This window comes from Palaemon carinicauda, chromosome 27 (assembly GCF_036898095.1).
Source record: "Palaemon carinicauda isolate YSFRI2023 chromosome 27, ASM3689809v2, whole genome shotgun sequence".
NCBI classification, from domain to species: domain Eukaryota; kingdom Metazoa; phylum Arthropoda; class Malacostraca; order Decapoda; family Palaemonidae; genus Palaemon; species Palaemon carinicauda.
In genome coordinates, this window is record NC_090751.1 from 87,515,863 (window position 1) to 87,535,862 (window position 20,000).

Here is a 20,000-nt window from a genome sequence, read left to right on the forward strand (position 1 = left end):
CTCTCTCTCTCTCTCTCTCTCCTCTCTCTCTCTCTCTCCTCTCTCTCTCTCTCTCTCTCTCTTAATAACCAATCAATCGTGAGGATATTATGCAAAAATCACTTTTGAATAACTTGGTGTTGCAAATTTCTTTTTTTGTCTCCCACATTTTTTCTTTATTGTCTTTCGCTGAAGAAAATTGCGCTGCAAAAACTTTTTTAATGAACAAGGTCGGGATTGTTCTGATTGTTGGGCAATTTTCTTTTCCTTTTATGGTTAAATGAGGCAAAGAATTCCAGGATTTTTTTTATGACATGGCCATCAAAGAATTCTTTTATCAGATATAGTGGAAAACAATCGAAAATTCTTTGGAAAACTCGTTTGCCTCTTAATTGTCTAATAAAAAAACTAAAATAAAGTTCTCCTAAACTGCAATTACTCTCTCTCTCTCTCTCTCTCTCTCTCTCTCTCTCTCTCTCTCTCTCTCTCTCTCTCCTCTCTCTCTCTCTCTCTCGTTCTTCTCTTGTGTACATATTTTAAACTCTATACACCAGGAAATACAGGAGTATATAGCAGATCTCTTAGATCTCTTGTGGTAACTTTCACCCTAGTGCCCAGCCTCTTTACCCTACGTAACTTCAAATTTCACAAATAGTTGTCTAAGGTCCCAGGAGTTCTAAAATGGAACTTTGTAGTACCGTTAAACTACTTTGTAATCATCGCTGTTTTCAGTCTTCAGTAGCCGGCCCAAGTATTTCTCGTGATGCTGGAAATATTTGAGATCTAATATTTTTCTTTTGTGAGAACAGCCAATGATATGTGGGTGGAAATTATGTAGGTATTATTATAAGCAGCCGTAAATCGCCTCTCTACTCTTGAAGGTGATTTTACCTTTAAGTAGAAAGTAGAGTTTAAAAGTGACGTGGGTTTCCCTAAATCTTCCGTGACAGATTTTACTCTTAAGCCGGTTTCAAGCTTAGATAAATTGGAAGGCTTGACAGTGGTGTTTCATTGTTATTTGAAATGGCGTCGCAACAGCAGTGGTCATCGACACTTACTTGAAACTTTCAGGAAAACTCTGCAGTTGGTTTGGTGAATTAATCCACCGATAATTTAGACAACTGATTTATTTGAGTCAATAAGAGAATACTTTAATGGTCGTCTGTTTGGCGTGATTATCTTTTAATGAATCTCTTTCTTTGTGCTGATTTCATCTGTTATTTAACTTCGTCTTCATTTCTTTCTTGGATGTTGAGTAATATACTAAATTGTTCATTACAAAAATCAAATTGCCTTTTTTGTAATTATTATATAATTTTTCCGTTTATTTTTCATCTCAAATTCTGATGTTTGTAAACTTCCTGGTATCCAAAATATAACTATGAATTAATAGAATTTTTTTGATAATTAATCACAATTTCAAAGATAGCGTTTTAATATTTTTTATGCTTCATAAGAATCAAAGTACCTGGTGGGAATTGTAATTTCTAATTTAATTTTCAGTTTGAGTATTTAAATTCTACAAGAATTTATTTCTATGAAGTCAAATAGTTCATGGATTCAAAAATACATATATTTTTAGAACAATCATTAGTTATTGCAGTTATAATATGGGTGTTTGATAATATCCTTCGTGAAATATCCAAATCTCAATATTCATTTTTTATACATTATTTCCATTGCCACAATTCTTTACACTTGAAAAATGAACTATTACCATTTTTTATTCATTATACGAAAGCTATTATGCATTAGTTATGTTATTACGAGTAATAGCTTTCAGATTTGGTATAACCGAAAGGTCTGAACGAATATGCAACGAATAATCCTATCATCATTACCACAATTTTCCGCATGACTAAGTAATTAGGATGTATTCCTTATTACTGCAGGGTAATACTAAAAGAGTGATTATTGTGTGGAAAGTGATATGTCAGTGAACACACCGTCGGAATTCTACTTTGTATTCCAGTATTTTAGCAGATTAAATAATTTACAACATTTACTTCCTTTTATTTTATTTTATTTTTCACGGACGAACAGGAAATTCCAACATTCGTATTTCGAAATTCTTCTTCGCTAATTAAATTTATCCAAACGAGTTCTGTTTGTTGAAGATATGGAAAAATATGTCATGTGCGGAAGTGGCTGAAAATAGTTTCGTGATTTTAATATTACAAACTTATTTTATTAGGAAGATGTGTTATTCTATTTGTTTATATATATATATATATATATATATATATATATATATATATATATATGTATATATATATGTGTATATATATATATATGTGTGCATATGCATATGATAGAGAGAGAGAGAGAGAGAGAGAGAGAGAGAGAGAGAGAGAGAGAGAGAGAGAGAGAGAGAGAGAGAGAGAGAGAGATTATAATTTTCAATCGTTTATAGAAAAAACATCTTGTATTAGGAATGAACAAACAAACTTCAAGTAATTAATTCATCATAAGAATATCTTTTTCTTTATTACCTGATATGTATTTTTGTGTGTCTGTGGACAGGATTACGTCAAAACTACTTGATGGATTTTGATGATTTTTTTTTATCAAAGATAGATTTTCGGACATGGAGGACCCCATTAAATTTTGGAGCTGATCCGGATCCGGATTCTAGATCCCGATTTGAATTTTTTGTTTTTCTGTGGACAGGATTACATCAATCTCACTTGCGGATTCTAGTTTATTTATTTTTTAATTTGTCTTTGCGTCTGTGGACTGGATTACGTCAAACTACGCGGCGGATTTTGACGAAATTTTCACCACAGATTCTAGGTCATGGACGACCCCATTAAATTTTGGAGATGATCCAGATCTGGATTATAGATCCGGGTTTGTAATTTTTTCCATTTTAAAGATAATGTCAAAACTACTGGCGAATTTGGACAAAATTTCCACCACAAATCTAAGGCTATTGGACGACTCCCTTAACCTTTGGTGAGGTCAGAGATCTTTGATTGCTGTTGTTGTTATATTCAACTTATCCACGGCAAGGATCTGAAGAGAGTAAAACTTTGAATAAGAATTATATTGACTCGATAAAAACTCACTGAATTTTATCAGCTGATTGAGTCTAGATGAAACACGGAAGATATAGGGAATTCCTGCTTTATCAAAAATACCTTTTTATATTAATTGATTAAATTTGATTTCTTGCGAATGGAATATTGTGGCTTCTTGGAAAGCAAGAGAAAACAACAACAAAAACTAAGGAATTGAGGTTAACTTTGGGATGACAACTAAAAAGAAAAATAGTTTGAAATTGATAATGTGCTTGGCAGAATGATTATATTGACAAATAACAGGCCCGTTCTTAAAATGTACAAGCGCAGATATGAAACCCAACCTTAATATTTTACATTTTATTTTCAAACATTCTATTTTTCCTGTTTTGAAAATGGATGATGTATTTGGAATATTCATTTAATTTGGTTTCTGAAATGCTTTTGGAATAGGCATAAATAATTATTATATATTTTCTGTTTCTAAAATATTGCGTTTGCAATTTGCTCGTTGGAATATTTGTTTTATGTGTAGATAAATTCTGGGAGACTAGATGGAGATATAACATATGAATTTTGCATTTTTGTTCATAAAGTTAACGGGAAAATTTTTTTTAGGAAAATATATTTTGAGTTTTTTCCAACCTAGATTTTGAAGCCATAAGAAAAACATATACAATCTATATTTATATTTGATGAAGGGAACTAAAAGAGAAATCAGAATTTTATATTCATGCTATTTGGACTATTGTTATTTCAGTTGTCAAGAAAATCTCTCTTTTGTGTGATGAATTATTTTCAAGTCTCTTTTTATTGTTTTGTTTTATTGTTACTCTTAAAGCCCAATTATCATCTTCTTGCTGATTCGTTTACAGTTTGCTAAACTTTTACTGAAGCAGATAAAGAGTGGATGAAATTTTTAGAGATGCAAATTTCTTCATTTATATTTTATTATATAATTCATGCAAAATGAATTTTCTTTTATAATTTTGACCAGTTGAATATTTCAATGGTTGGGCAAAACGAATATTGAATTATATTAAACGAAAGCCGAGGAATTAAATAAATATGTTTTGGATAATGCAAAGTAAGAGCTTTATTTTTACTCTTAAGTAAAGTAATATCTTGGTAATTAATAAATCTAGTCTGCTCGCATGAAACTTATTGAAACTGTAATATATTTTTTTTAATGAATTTAATGTGTTTTTTTTTTTTTTTTTTTTTCTTTTTTTTTTTTTTTTTTTTTTTTTTTGTATGAAAATTCTCGAGCGGCTTTTTTAAAGCAGAAGGCAGATCAGTGATGTCTTTGCAGGCAAATCTCGATAAGTCTGTTTATGGAATTATTAAATGTTTGTTTTCAAATTTTGGAACGGTAACTGTTTTGCCGTTTTTTAAACGTTTAATCTCTGAATGAAATAAAACATTTATAGTTCTTTGACAGGCGAAGGATTAACGAGGAGGAATATTATGTATCATCGAAAGGAAAATTTTTAGAATGTTTAACGCAATTCGCACATTTCTTCGCATTGTGAGGCGTAGTAGCATAACTGCGGCCGATAGACGTAGGTAAATGGCTGGAGAGGTCGTTGATTGGGGCATAGGCAAGTGATGGTAAATGTGGGTGGTGGATGACTTTGTCGCCACTCTGGCATGTCACGGTGTGGGCCTTCTGTCCCACCGCATTCAAGTCAGCTTCAGTCGATGTTGAATAGTTGTCCACTTCGTCAGGAGAGGAGGCGTTGATGGAGGTTTGGAAGGTGGTGAAGTGGCTGTCCATTAGGGCGTCGACTTTGGTCATCAGGTCCTTCATGGGCAAAATATTGACATTGGGGATGGCGCCGTACCCAAAGGGCACGAAATATTGACATTGGGGATGGCGCCGTACCCAAAGGGCACGAAATATTGACATTGGGGATGGCGCCGTACCCAAAGGGCACGAAATAGATTCACTTCACGAGGACAGCCGTCTTTGGCATGTTGCAGGCGAGCGATACTGATCATTTCTATGTTTGCGGGAGAAGCCTTTTGGTCGCCCCAACGGTTGTTGAGAGCTAAAAAAAATTCGTCATGCTGGCGGTGGGTGATCCTGAGTGCTGCTCCATGATGTATGAATTGAGGGCGTCGTGCTTTATTGGAGTGTCTCCTTGTTCGCACAGCCAATTGGGGATTTACGGGAAAGTGTCCCCGCAAGAACGTAATCTGCCTTGGTGCTTGACTGAGTCACGTCCTTGTTGCAAATTTGGACTTCAGTACACTGGAACCACGCTAACGCTTCTCTGCTTGCGAAGGGCGGTAGTTTCATTGAGGCGGTGTGTGCCGAAGAGGCAGGTTCGCTAGATGGCATCTTCAAACAGAAAGGCACAGGAGTGAGAGGTCAGGCGAGATGAAGCGGTCATTACGCTGGTCACCAAATGTGCAAGAAAGCCATTAAGTGCTAACTGAGAGACGAGACGAATGCAACTAACTTTATTTGGACGGAACCTAAGTGTGTATATATATATATATATATATATATATATATATATATATATATACATATACTATATATATGTATGTATGTATATATCGTGAGCAGACAGAATGCCTAATAACATAATGCCTAAGGACAGAATGTCTAAGGACAAAATGCCTAATTCCTCAACACTGACAAAATGCCTAACAGACATAATGCCTAATGGACAAAATGCCTAACATACAAAATGCCTAATCGACAAAACATCTAAAAAGGGATAAAAAAAAGGGAACTAGATAGCTTAGCACTCTGTAGAGTAGCCTACTGACCTCGGCCAAGGTGGCTTAGTTTACTTCATACTGCTATGAAATTCAATGACTCTGTTGGAGTTTGTCTAGCATATATTTCGCATTTAGGAGGACTTATAGATAACACGTTTATAATATATGAAATATGCAAGGGACTCAATGATAGAGAAAACAAAAACTTGTAACGGAAGTGTTTTATTAAACAATTAGTCTTTAAAAACATAAGACAGACTAAAAAATCTTAGTTTTCTTTAAAAACATAAGACAGACTAAAAAATCTTAGTTTTCTTTAAAAACATAAATCAGAATGAATATAAATTTGTCTAATCAGGAATAGGTTCTTTACCTGAATTGAAGAAAATTCAAAAATTATGTGCCATAGCTCTTAGATAGGATAAACCTTCATCCTTATTGTAAGTTGCATGAATTTTTTTATTCCGTTCATTTACTCGAATATATTTCTTATTAACTTTTTCAACATTTGCACCTAAGGCGGCTTGTTTGAGAATAAACCCGGTACTTGCTTGTTCAGTTTTTATATTTTTTTACAAGCTTAGAGAGAGTTGGGTGAGTAATTGAAACACTCTTGTTAAAAACATGGTACCATTCTTCTAGAGAGTTCATAGTTCTTGGCAAATTTGATTCCATTCTATGGTACACATTCCACATTTGAACATGGAAGGTTGGGCGTCTTCGTCGACATCTCTGAACTATTCCGAGCCATGTTCTAAAATATTCAAAGAATTCACTCAGAATTTCGTCAGTTTCGTGGTCGATTGAAGTCAAAAAGTTTGTAAAATGATCAGCCACATCCTCTGGAGGAACAAAAGCTAAGGCTTGTATTTGTTTGATTATGAAAGCATTGTCATTATTTGAGTACCAGCGCTGGAGACCAAGATTTTGTGTTTTGCGCCAAACACATTGACTGAATGAAAGACACAGCCATTGATTGAAGTATTTGGAAAACATTTCTTTAAACTTTATATTTCTCCTTGTTCATAATCAAGAGTCACAGACTCTGGGAAAAGGCTCTGGTCTTTGACTGTAAGATCTTTACTAATCTCAAATAATATATTTAAAATTGCTAAATAAGATCATTTTTCCTGTCCATTGGACATTTTGTATATTAGGTATTTTGTCCATTAGGCATTATGTCTGTTAGGCACTTTGTCCATGTTGAGGAATTAGGCATTTTGTCCTTAGGCATTCTGTCCTTAGGCTTTATGTCATTAGGCATTCTGTACTACTACCATATATATATATATATATATATATATATATATAATATACATTATACATACATATATATATATATATATATATATATATACATATATATATATATATATATATATATATATATATATATATATATATATATGTATATATATATATACATATATATATATACACATATATCTATATATATACATATATCTATATATATATATACATATATCTATATATATGCATATATATATATATGTATATATATATATATATATTTATTTATACACACAACCTGTTCTAGTGAAGTAGGGTATATATATAGTATATATATATATATATATATATATATATATATATATATATATATATATATGCAACCTGTTCTAGTCAAGTAGGGCACAAAAAACGGATTTTGAGCAAAGTGAAAAATCTATTTTTGGGTGAGGTAGCCATGTCGTCCTGATGGAAGTTCCGTCATTAGTAGCTTCCTAGGTATATTTGACTACAGTGATATATCCCAGAGAATTTACCAAAGGTATCCAGAATTCTAACTCCTGGAGCGAATATCCCTTAAAAATTTAAAAAGGGATATCGTGTAATATCAGAGGATGTATTCTTGACACGTCTCATAGCTTTCTTCACCCCTAATAGCGTTTTTGCTGCGAGGGGAAAAAGTGGCAAGAATATAGGAGAGTCGTTAAAAAGGTGACGCTCTTACCGTACTGTAAATAGTACACCAAATCGCCACCACACGGCGTCACTAAGGCATTCTTTGTAGCTTTGTAGGTGTTGCGGATACAGTACCATAGGGAGGGATTCATTATCCTTTTGTCAAAAAGAGGGTGGGTCCATCAGGACGACATGGCTACCTCACCCATCAAAATCCGTTTTTTGGGATCAGGCCATGTCGTCCTGATGGAAGTTTACCAGAGCATTAATGTATCTGTGGATTTTCGATAGTGCCGTTCATCTCAAGATGAATTTTCGTTTTGGTCTCCTGGACCTAGAGACACTTGATGTTACCGTTATACATCATTCAACTGATCATAGAACATGTCAGTGCTTCCTGCCCCCTACAGGGAAGCGTCTGGGTAGACTAGGAAAAAATGCGAGGATTGTGAGTTCAAGGAACAATCTAGCAAACAGTTTGTATACTAGTGTTGTCATATACGTAAAGCATAGTTTGTACTTAGATGGCATTAATCTGTGTAGGTTACTGACACCTCCCGAGTCTGGTTGTTAAAGAGATAGACAGGTTTATATACGTGTAGGAAACCTTAATTCAGTAAGATAAACAGTTTAGTACAATCAGTTCTTACCTGTTTGCTTGGAACAGTAGTAACCTTAGTTCCCAATATTTTCTTAAATATTAATAGAATCAAAGATGCCCTGACTTTATTCGTAATCTAGAATATTTGAGGCGAAAGAGACGCAAAGATTCCTTCTATTGCTTATTACAATAAAAATAGAAATCATGGTTGTAATCAATTACATTTTACGCTGAACAACTCTGCATAAAGGCATAAATAGTAATAACAGAAAAATAATAAGTTTCTCTTGAAAAGGAAACACTAGCCACTCTATGGGAAATATGTATATTTTACTATGAATTCTGTTGTTACTAGGAACACTGCATATAAGTATGCATGGCACTTGTGTTAGTCTATTATGCCTAATGTTACCTGTGTAGTTAGAACAGTCTATAGTGTCATCACTAGACACAACACTCAACATGATAAACCTTGAGAATCTATCATGTACACCCTTCACTAAAAGTCCCGAATAGTGCACTGTTCTTCGCAGTAATCAAGCGGCAGGTTTTATTACACTGCCTGCCGCCACCACATGAAATTTTATTTCCTGTAATTGCTTCGCGTAGTGTTTGAAGAATACTCTGGATGACTTCCATCCAGTATAAGCACGAAGGCTTTCAAACGACATTTTCTGAAAGAAATTCAGAGACGAGGCAACTTTTCTCGGATCATGACCTGCGAGTGTACTGTCTGGATCCGCTCTGCGTATAAAATAGGTGATTTTCGCCCTTATCTGTTTCAAGGATAACGTTGAACCTGAAGTCTCTCCCCTGAAAAGCTGACCTCCCTTAAAGTCTGAAGTTCTACGAAGATAGACCTTTAGGCATTCCACTGGGCAGAGGGATGCTTCTTCCTTCAGAGGGCAGATTCTCCAGGGACCCCATCTCTTTAGTGGGCAGCTCGTTCTTGACGAGAAAGGTTGGGTCCGGAAAGAGGTTCAGTTCTCCGGAGTCTGTGAACTGAATGTGGCCATCATCCCTCGAGATGGCCACTATTTCGCTAACTCTGGCTCCTGAGGCTAGTGCAAATAAGAATATCACCTTTTGAGTCAAGTCTTTCAGCGAGCAATCTTCATTGTTCAGAGTTGATGCTAAGTGAAGAACCTTATCCAAAGACCATGAACTGGGCTTTGGAGGGACTGCGGGCCGAAGTTTAGCGCAGGCTTTAGGAATCTTGCTGAAGATTTCGTCTTGTTGACTTTGACTTGTATTCTTCTAGGAAGTTAATACTGTCCCTAGAAATTCTGAACCTTTTCTTGACTGCTAAGGCGAGAAAATCATGAGATGAAGGTTCTGGGTTTTCTGTGATGAAGCTGAGACAGTCAATTTCTGCACTTGTTGAGTCAGAACTGGGTTTGGCAACGGGATCAGCTTCAGGCGTAGTTCAGTTACCAGAGGGAACCAAACACTGTTGGGCCACTTGTGGGCCACTATTGCTGCTGTCCCTTGAAAGGATCTCAGTTTGTCTAGGACTTTCAGAAGAAGGTTGGTTGGAGGGAACAGGTAGATCCTGGACCATCTGTTCCAGTCTATGGACATTGCATCCATCGCTTCCGCTAGAGGATCCTCGTATGGGGCTACATACTGGGGTAGCTTCTTGTTGTCGCTCGTTGCGAAGAGGTCTATCTGCAGTCCTGGGACTTTGCGTAAGATGAAAGAGTATGATCTTGCGTCTAGGGACCATTCTGACTCTATCGGGTTGACCCTAGATAGAGCGTCCGCTGTCACGTTGCGGAGCCCTTGAAGTTGGACTGCTGACAAGTGCCATCTTTTCTTCTCCGCTAGTCGGAGGATGCCCAGTATCACTTGATTTATTTGAGGCGATCTCGAGCCTTGTCGGTTTAGGCATCTCATTACAACTTCGCTGTCTAGAACAAGACGAATGTGGATTGAGCAGCGAAGTTTTAGTTTCTTCAGTGAGAGAAAAACTGCCATGGCTTCCAGAAAGTTGATGTGGAAGGTTTTGAAGAGGGGAAACCAGGTTCCTTGGACTTTCCGATGATGAGAGTGACCTCCCCACCCTTCTTTTGAGGCATCCGTGTGAACGGTGACTGACGGTGGAGGCGGTTGCAACGGTACCTTCTACTTTAGGTTCTTGGCCTCCGACCATGGCTTGAGTAGTGATCGCAGACGACTTGGTATCGGTCTTTTAAGATCTCTTCGTGCGTTTGATGCGTATTTTCTCCAAACTCCTGATGCATCTTTTAATTGTGCTCTCAACACTGGATCTGTCACTGAGGCAAACTGGAGGGACCCCAACACTCTCTCCTGTTGCCTTCTTGATATCCTGGCGGATTGAAGGAGTCTTTTGACAGATCCTGCCATCTCTTTCCTCTTCTTTGATGGAATGGAAAGGCAGTGTGACTGTAAGTCCCAGTGGACGCCCAGCCACTGGAACTTTTGAGCTGGAGATAGTCGAGACTTTCCCAAGTTGATCTTGGATCCTAAGTGTTCCAGGAACTGGATCACTTCCTTGGAGGCTTGCATGCATTTTTCCTCGGATGCTGCCCACACCAGCCAGTCGTCCAGGTAGGCTACCACCTGAATTCCCTTTAGGCGTAGTTGATGAATGACTGCATTCGCAAGCTTGGTGAATACCCTTGGAGCTATGTTTATACCGAAGGGCATGGCTCTGAAAACGTACTTTCTTTTCTTTAGTTTGAACCCTAGGTAGGGGGAAACTTGACGGTTGATTGGAACGTGCCAGTACGCATCCGTCATGTCTATGGAGACTGTGTATGCCCGTTTGGGCAAAAGGGTCCTTATGTTTTGAAGCATCAGCATTCTGAACTTGTAGTTCACTATGAATTTGTTGAGTGGTGATAAGTCCAGAATAACTCTGAGCTTTTCCGAGTCCTTCTTCGGAACACAAAATAGCCTTCCTTGGAATTTGATGGACTTCGCCTTCCTTATAACTCTTTTGTTCAGGAGTTCCTGAACATATTCTTCCAGTATGGGGGTTGAGTGTTGGAAGAATTGAGGGAAGTTTGGTGGAGTTGTGTTCCAACTCCACCCTAGTCCGTTCTTGATTAGGCTGTGGGCCCAGGGATCGAAGGTCCAACGATCCCGGAATAAGAGAAGTTTCCCTCCTACTGGTAGTATCTCACTTTGAGTGCTGGTTGGAGGACTTACCTCCTTGGCCACGTCCACCTTTGTTGTCCCTACCTCTGAAGGGGTGTCTAGAGGATCCTAGAAAGGAACCTCGAGACTTCGGCCTAAAGGTTGTTGACTGCCTTTCAAGGACTGGGGTGAAATAGGCGACTGGGTCACCATCGTTTGGGGCACCAGTTGGAAGGTGGTGGTTGGTTGTGCCACTGTCTGGGGCACCGTGGCCATGGGAAGCTGTTGCTGTTGTTTTAGCCGAGAGGGCACTCTTGGTTGTTTTGATTTATTCTTCGGCTGGGGACCCTCATCAGCGGAAGATTTTCTTTTAGAGGACAAGCCCCACTTGGAGAGGAGATTCCTGTTCTACATTGCGGCTTTGTCCATGACCTCTTTGACCACTTCGCTTGGGAAGAGGTCTTTTCCCCAGATATTGGAGGCTATAGCTTCCTTGGTTCGTGCCTCACCGCAGCCGAGGCGAACACGAACTCTCTACAAGCCCTTCGGGCTTTAATAAAATTGTACAGATCTTTGGTGACTGTCGCCAAATGAGATTTGGCGAAGACCATGTACATATCTGGGGTGTCCGGAATGCTTGCCATTGTCTCTAGCCCAGTCTGCAGAGACATTGAGGCAGCAAGACGTTCTTTCGTCTCCTGTTCCCTGCGCAGGAGAAAGTCTGACAACTTCGGGAGGTCTTCGCCGAACTGTCGTCCGGCAATATCTGCCTCCAGCTTCCTGACTGTGAAGGTGTTGTGGACATCCTTCCAGTCTGCATCGTCTGATGGAAAGGCGAGGGAAAAGGGTCTACACTCTTTAAGTGTAGGGCAAGGTTTCCCTGCCTCGACTGCCTTTAAGGCTGCCTTAACCCTTTGTCCATAAAGGGGAAGGCACGTTTGGGGTCAGCAATAAAAGAAGGGTGCTTTTTGCTGAGAGCCGGCACCTTAGAGCTAGTAAAGGTCCTCTCCTTCAAGGTGGATGTATATAAGGCCTGGGCCTTAGAGAGTTTGAGAACAATGGTCTCCTTCAGCTCTATCTCCTCCTTGGATGCAGGTTCCATCCTCAGACGGACATAGCAATCCGGATAGGCCCCTTTGCTGGGCCAAAACTCAATTTCCTCTACTGGGACAGTGCCCAGTTTCTCCGAGAGGAAGATCTTCCCCCCTGACATTGGCATATGCTCTGCATACCTCCAAGGATTGACGTTAGAGAAAGCGGGGAGATCCTTGACATTTAGCTGCTTCTGGGCTAAACGCGTTGCAACCTGCTGATGCATATCCGTCCGAAGAGAAGCTCCTTTCTCGGACGATTTCTTCTGTATGTCCTGCACCATGGACAACAGCGAGTGCAACGTACTCGTGATGAAATCTAACTGGGGGGCAGTGGAAGAAGTCGAAGGCACCGGCATAGTCACCGAGGCTGATGATACCGAAATCGTTTCGTTTTTTTAACTTCAGCTTCAGGAGGTACGTCATCCTCCTGATCCAGTTCCTCCAATAGGAGAAATTTCTCAGTCTCCTCTGAGACAACCGACATATTGTCCTCCAATTGGATGCCTTTCAAGGCGTCCGAAACTACAGATTGTATCGGAATCTGAACGAGGGGAATCTCAGGTTGAGCGTGGGGAATGATTGCAACCGCAGATGCTCTAGGGAAAAGACAGTCCCTCATCCTTTCATTAGGAAGGTATGGGCCAGAGGTGTTCTTCTGAAAACCCCTGACCCATTTTCGCAGCGTCTTCCTTGCTGCATCCCTTGACTCTGTAGACTTTTGATCATCAAAAGCCTCTTTTACCAGTTTAACACAAACGGTACATACCTGTGGGTCCCAGTACTTGAGAACCCCTTTGGTGACTGCGCAGCGAGCATGGGCTCTGCACACGTCATGGCCGCAGAAGTTCTTACTGTGGACCCTACAAAAGTTGTTCCCACACTCGGGATGCTCTTCCTGTAAAGAAAGAAAAGCATATAAGTATTCAGTGAAATTCTCAGATTTCAACATACATATTTTTAATATTATATAGCTTGGATAGAGTAAGCTAGAAAATAGGAAAGACACCTACTTGTGTTTCCTGTCTAGCCCATTGCTATGACCTCCTCCGATATTGAACACTAAATTCTTAACGAATTTAGGGGAAGATGATATCCTTTGATATAAAGTGTCTTCTTAACACAATCTTCTAGGTTCAATATTGGGGATTTTAATAATGGTTGATAACCATTAAATGGTAGAGAGAATCACTCTCTTATATGTGATGGTCTCACAATAGGCTGCCCATGAAGCACCTTGTAGGTTGGAATAAACTTTTGGGCTACAGCACTGACTGTCGGCATATGCCGGCCTTTTCTGGGCTATAAAAGGCAATTGCTGTCTTCAGATTAATGGGCGGCAGGTCGCCGGCTGCGGCTCTGCCGGCCGGCAGTCGAAAGATCCCAAAGATCCGGCAGCCAGCGGCAAAATCTAGACTTTGGGTGGCCGGCTGCTGGCCGACAACTTAGTTGCCGGCGGCCGGTCATAGTATGTGTACTGTCGTCGGGTCGTCAATCAGCGACACCCACGGCAAGTGGCGGCAGAGCAACTGCCGGCTGACAGACAACCAACATGTCCGCTACTAGCTGACAGCGGCCGGCCCAGTATAAGGAAAGGCAGAGAAAAAGAGAGGGGATGGAGGAAGGCAAAGGCTCAATCTTGCCGGCCTACATCCAGAATGAGGGTTCAAGTGGAAGGGGGAATTATATTCGGGCTTCCACCTAACCATATCCCATCCATATGGGATATGGAAGGCAGTCCAAGGGAGGACTGAAGAACACTCTAATGAATATGAGGGTGCCTGCCGGCAGCCGGCTCAGCCAGCAGCAGACCGGGAACCTCGGGCCAATTCTTCAGATTACCCATTGGGTCAAATGTAGAATGACGGCCAGGGAGAGTGATGGCTCAGCCAACACAAAAGAGACAGTGGGGAAGGGGTAAGGGTCCTATAAGTGAGGTAATACCCGAAGGTATTACCTAACCTGATGGATTCTGATCTCATATAAGATAACCTTAAGTAGGGGAAATCATTTCCCCAGGTTGAGTTATTCAAGTGAGAAGGCGGCACACAGGACGCAGTCTCGCAAGAGAACAGAATCTCATACCAGAGATCTTAGGCAGTGAAGAAATCATTTCTTCGGTCTAAGATCTACCAGCACAGGACTTTCTGTTAGACCATGGAAGGAGGAATTGTCATACAAAACCTCCAAGTAAGGTCTAGGGAGGTCTAGCCTCCTGAAAAGACAACCTAACCTGACTTGGGAAATAATCTCACCAAGACAGTAAGATGCTTAACACAGACATTCTACTCTGATGTCCCGTTCTAAGCTCAAAAACCGACTCAGTGGATAAGAGAAAGAAACGGAACACTCCAGTAAAGATTTGCCAGAACTCAGTTCAAGGCAAAGCTAACTGAGGATAACCTAGGCTAATCAGAGGGAAGGGGAATTGCTCTTAAATCTCACCAGGAGATTAGTATCGACTTAAAAGGTATAGGAGGTGTCAGTTTCCCCTTAATAGACAATACAAGAGCAATTGGGGACATGAATGAAAGTATACTAAAGCCCCTAGGCTAGTAGCATAGGAGCAGTGAGAATCGTTCACTGAACTCTCGTACACTATCTTGGAAGAGGAAAATTTTATGCAGTAATATCTTAATTGTATAAAACATTGCCTGAGAAACAAATGAGTTTGAGTGAGATTCGTCCGTACTACTCATTCGATTCTCAAATCGTCAGACTCTGCCATTCATTGATGTTCCTTTTCACTCAGCTGATTAACCGATATTAGAGAGAATCTTTCGGCTTTCTTGCGGTGCTCATGAACGAGATGAAGAAACATGCAATACCCCTCCCCCAAATTCTCTCCTTTTCTCTGCCTTTGGAGTTTTCTCTCTCTCTCTCTCTCTCTCTCTCTCTCTCTCTCTCTCTCTCTCTCTCTCTCTCTCTCTCTCTCTCTCAGACTTTGGTCGTGCAGTATCTCTCTTGTCTGAAGACATCTGTAGCCCCATTTTCTCTCTCTCTCTCTCTCTCTCTCTCTCTCTCTCTCTCTCTCTCTCTCTCTCCTCTCTCTCTCTCTCTCTCTCACCGAGAAATGTTCAACCATTGACTTTTAATCTGGGTTACTCTACAATTCCACTAAAGTTCCACACTCCGTCCATTCTTCGAATGAAGAAAAAGAAAATAACCGAAAAGTAAACGAAAAGTAACAAAGACCTTAAGTAGTCTGGAAGAGCACATGGGTAGATCATTTCTTTTACCTTTTATTCGGTATCTACCCATCCCCGACTTTTGAATTAATCTCTCTCTCTCTCTCTCTCTCTCTCTCTCTCTCTCTCTCTCTCTCTCTCTCTCTCTCTCTCATAGAGTCTCTGCTGCCTTATTGATGCTATCTAATGTACGTCCTCATTTTACCAGATTATTTTACTCTACCAACCTGCTTCAGTACTTCACCAGACTTTTACCCTTAACATTTAATGGAATCCTACATTATTCATATATTATTTTTCAGTTTTACTCCTTTACTTTGCCTCGGTATTATTCCATCTTTCTTTGCCTCTGTACCTTACCTCAAGTACGCTATGTCGATAGATTTTCTGATCCTACATTTGTAAACCTTCTTATGGGAACTGAAATAGGCCAAAAGGTATTGCCATTTTATGATCTCTTTAAAGATGTCTTCAATATCCTTGTCAGTTGAATTGTGCGAAGGGAAGAGCTCGGAGCCATATCCGGCCGCTATTATAAAAATGGCCATTTTGTTGAGGAAGAAATTCTCTTGTTGGTGGGCGAAAACACACCCGAGATTACAATCCAACTACAGGAGGTGCAAAAATAGAATACCCACACCGCTTATCTGATGGTCATATTGAGAGAGAGAGAGAGAGAGAGAGAGAGAGAGAGAGAGAGAGAGAGAGAGCTATTCTAATTATTGTAAATAATTGTATTACTTGGATCGAGTTAACCTAATAATTAAATGATATCTTATGTAGTATTTATTCTATGTACCTGTAGAATATCAATTTTTTATTTGTTCAAATAAAGACATGTCTCATTCGAACTTTTTACAATTGGTTATGATGTTCCTTGTAGTATTTTATCTAAAGAAGCTAATTTCCTGTTATGATTTCTAATAATATCGTTTCCAGGTATCTTTTTCTCCTTTATTTTCCGTCTGAAATATGATGGCCAAGCGTCTCTGGAACCTTTCAATCAGGCGTCTATCAATCATATATCAAAATTAGAAATCAGATTTCTTTCAAGATAGGTACGGTTTGCATCATCTCTTTGCCACCAATTGTTGCCTTCATCTGTCTGTGTTTGTGTTTAGTCTTGAAGTCTTTTATGTCTTTAATATATCCTGACAGGTAACTAGGGTGATGTGAAATTTTGTTTTTTCTTCGCAATTAAAGGAAATTGTTTTGTACTTAATCAGGTTGAGGAAAATACGTGTTGAGTTCTTTTTCAATAATTTTTTTTTTTTTAAACCATTATTTAATCAAGTATTTTAGATTATAATGGTATTCGGGATGTTACTCTAGATTTCATAACAATATGTTAGATATACTTTTTTATCAATACCTGTATCCGAGAATAAATATAAAGAAAGACACCCATACGTTAAATAATTAGTATCTGAGAATTTAAAATTATTTAGAAGCAAAATCTGCTTAAAGGAACTTAGAAAACACTTTGCTTCAATAAGTTTTAGAAAAGACGTTCCATGACGTAACATATATTGCTGCAATAAGGAGTAAGATCCCAAGCATTATACAGTTGGGACATTTCATCATCGGGGCTCAACAGTGATCCCTGGATCCTTGATCCTTGTCATCTGACACCTCAATGTATATTATTTCTATTCTTGGTTTGGAGTCTCTTTTACTAAGTCACAAATCCTAATTATTTAGGGACATAATAAATGCTCCGTTTTTAGACAGATCCATTTCTTTCCAAATAATTATCTTTAATTAACTGAAAGTTATTTTTTTCGTTATAAGGGATAATATAATATGATTTAGTAGAAATAATTTTTTCCAAGAGTAAGGGATATATATTGGCTAGAGGTTGTGGTGGATCATTGACAATGTTAATAAATGTTGGCGATCTGTTGGACGGGAGTTTGAATACCGGTCAAGCTCGATAGTTTCTAGTATAGTGTCTGCAACCTCACCATCCTACAAACTAGGAATTGGAGGTCTTGGGAGCCTATAGATCTACATGACGAATTATCAGCAGCTATTGCCTGATGAGGGGGAAGGGCGGTGTTTGGGTGCTAATCATATGTTCTGTATACAAAGTCAGTCTCTAGAGAATTATCCTTTCCCTTGCCTCTGCAATTCACGAGGAGCCTTTTAAAACCTTTAGAGGTGAAGGGAAAGGTTTAGAGCTGCTAATTCTCTAAGAACTTCCTTTTATAGGATGATGAATAAAAGTTTTAGAGTCGCCCAATTATTCCGCCTTAGTGGAGGTCTTTGGGGCAAAGGTCAAATACCTTAGACCTACTACAGTACCTTCCTAGAGTAGGCCTTGGACTTTACAAATGCTTATTGTAGTAGAAAGGTTTCTAAGAAATAGACCAGAGAGAGCAATGGCCGAAAGAAGTCCCAGTCCAAAACATTTCTAACTACAACCTTTGATTCCATTCCCAAATGTTAAAAGCAGAAAGTTAAGCAATCGTTCGGTATGCATAGCTAGGATTTTTTTTTTTTTTTTTTTTTTACTATCATTAAAAAATGATAATTATTTCGTCTGAGGAAAAATCACCACAAGTTCGACATTCACTGTTGGATTCTGCCTCTGCTTTTTTATTTCTTCAAATGTAAAAAGGAAAGATGCAAATCGTCAAACGTTATTGATTTTGATGTTGGTTTTTACATTACTATTCACTTTATAACCTTAGGCATTAAAGAGGTTTGGAAATCGCCTATTTTTAAAAAGAAAGTTATTCCTTCTAATCTGATAACGTCTTTGCACAGAAATCCTATTTACAGTTTATATCAGTTATGCTTTTCACTTACCTTCAGTAGTGCTCTGTACACAGATTAGATTTATGTTGGTATTTAAGCGAAATGTATCCAAGTTAATGCCTTTACTGTAGTCATGAATTTTATAATGTTGATATTAAGAGGAAATATCCAGTATGAAAGGCAAGTTCTTCATAAAGTCAAAAGTGAAATTTAGTAAATAATGAAAACGATAAAGACTCGCTCACGTTGAACCTGAACTCTTGACTTGGCGAGGCGCTAACGAGAAAGTGGATGGATCCCAAAAGACTTAATAATAAAAACAAAAAGAAAGAAAGAAAGAAGAGAAATACGTTGCTTCTGGCACTGCTCGTCGGAAGGGAAATATCACCGATCCAAGTCGTTAGTCTTTCATAGATTTGGTTTCCATCTTGTAAATTCACCTTTGTAAATGACACAAGCTTCAATTGGAATTGCAATAGAATTCGTATACTTTTTTTACTAATATGTGGGTTCCCGGTTTTTATTGGATGACCATATTTATTGCAACGCCAAGTTTTATAAATAAATTAAACCGAGTTCTTGTTTACCATCAACGAATTGTGATTTGCCGAATGTTGAAATTTATTAAACTTAGGTGGCCGATGCGATAAAGTCTTTGACTGGTAAACGCCGGACTCGGGTTCGAGTCCCGCTCAAACTAGATAGTTTCTTTGGTCGCTGCAACCTCATCATCCTTGTGAGCTAAGGATTGGGGTTTAGAGGAGCATATAGGTCTATCTGCTGAGTCATCAGCAGCCATTGCCTGGCCCTCCTTGTTCCTAGCTTGGGGGGAGAGGGGCTTGGGTGCTGATCATATGTATATATGGTCAATCTCTAAGGCAATGCCTTGCTTGATAGGGCAATGTCACTGTCCCTTGCCTCTGCCATTCATGAGCGGCCCTTAAGCCTTTAATATAATTAAAACTTGATCATAATCTTTTGAAAAGGTTTCTGAATGCACTCACCGACTTCAGTCTTCTGTCATTGTTTCAATTAAAGGATCAGATCCTTTTTTTTTTTAGTTTGCTGTTCAACTCTTCCTGACCTTTACTTTCTAGAATAATGGTGGGGTGATTGTCGAAGAATTGCCTTCCTGTCCCCAATGTCCAAGTTTCCTAAATGTAACAAAAAATGGTTTGAGAAATCACTTCATGAAAGCTTGCACTTTTATTCACCCAACACATCCTTTCTAAGAGTATCCATTAGCAGATCCATTCCCACATTTCCTTAGGGAATAGCAATCCCTCCTTTTAGTTAATTAGGAAGAGAAGAAAGGTAGAAAGAACACGACTCTGCCAAACCTTAACATAGAAAGAGAGAGCTGATGTGGAGCTGTTTACGCTTTCTTTAGCGATAATGTCCTTGAAAACAAATCATTAATGATAAAGCTATGTAGGATTACAGTTCTGTCACGGCATTTTAGGCGGAACACTGTAAGCATTATTAAATGGTTTATGCCCTCACCTTTTAGCTTCCTAATTCAATTCAGATCGAATTTCCTCTGTGCTGAAGGGCCTCTCTAGCCCCAGCGCTTGGCCGCGTGACCCAAATTTCGAATACC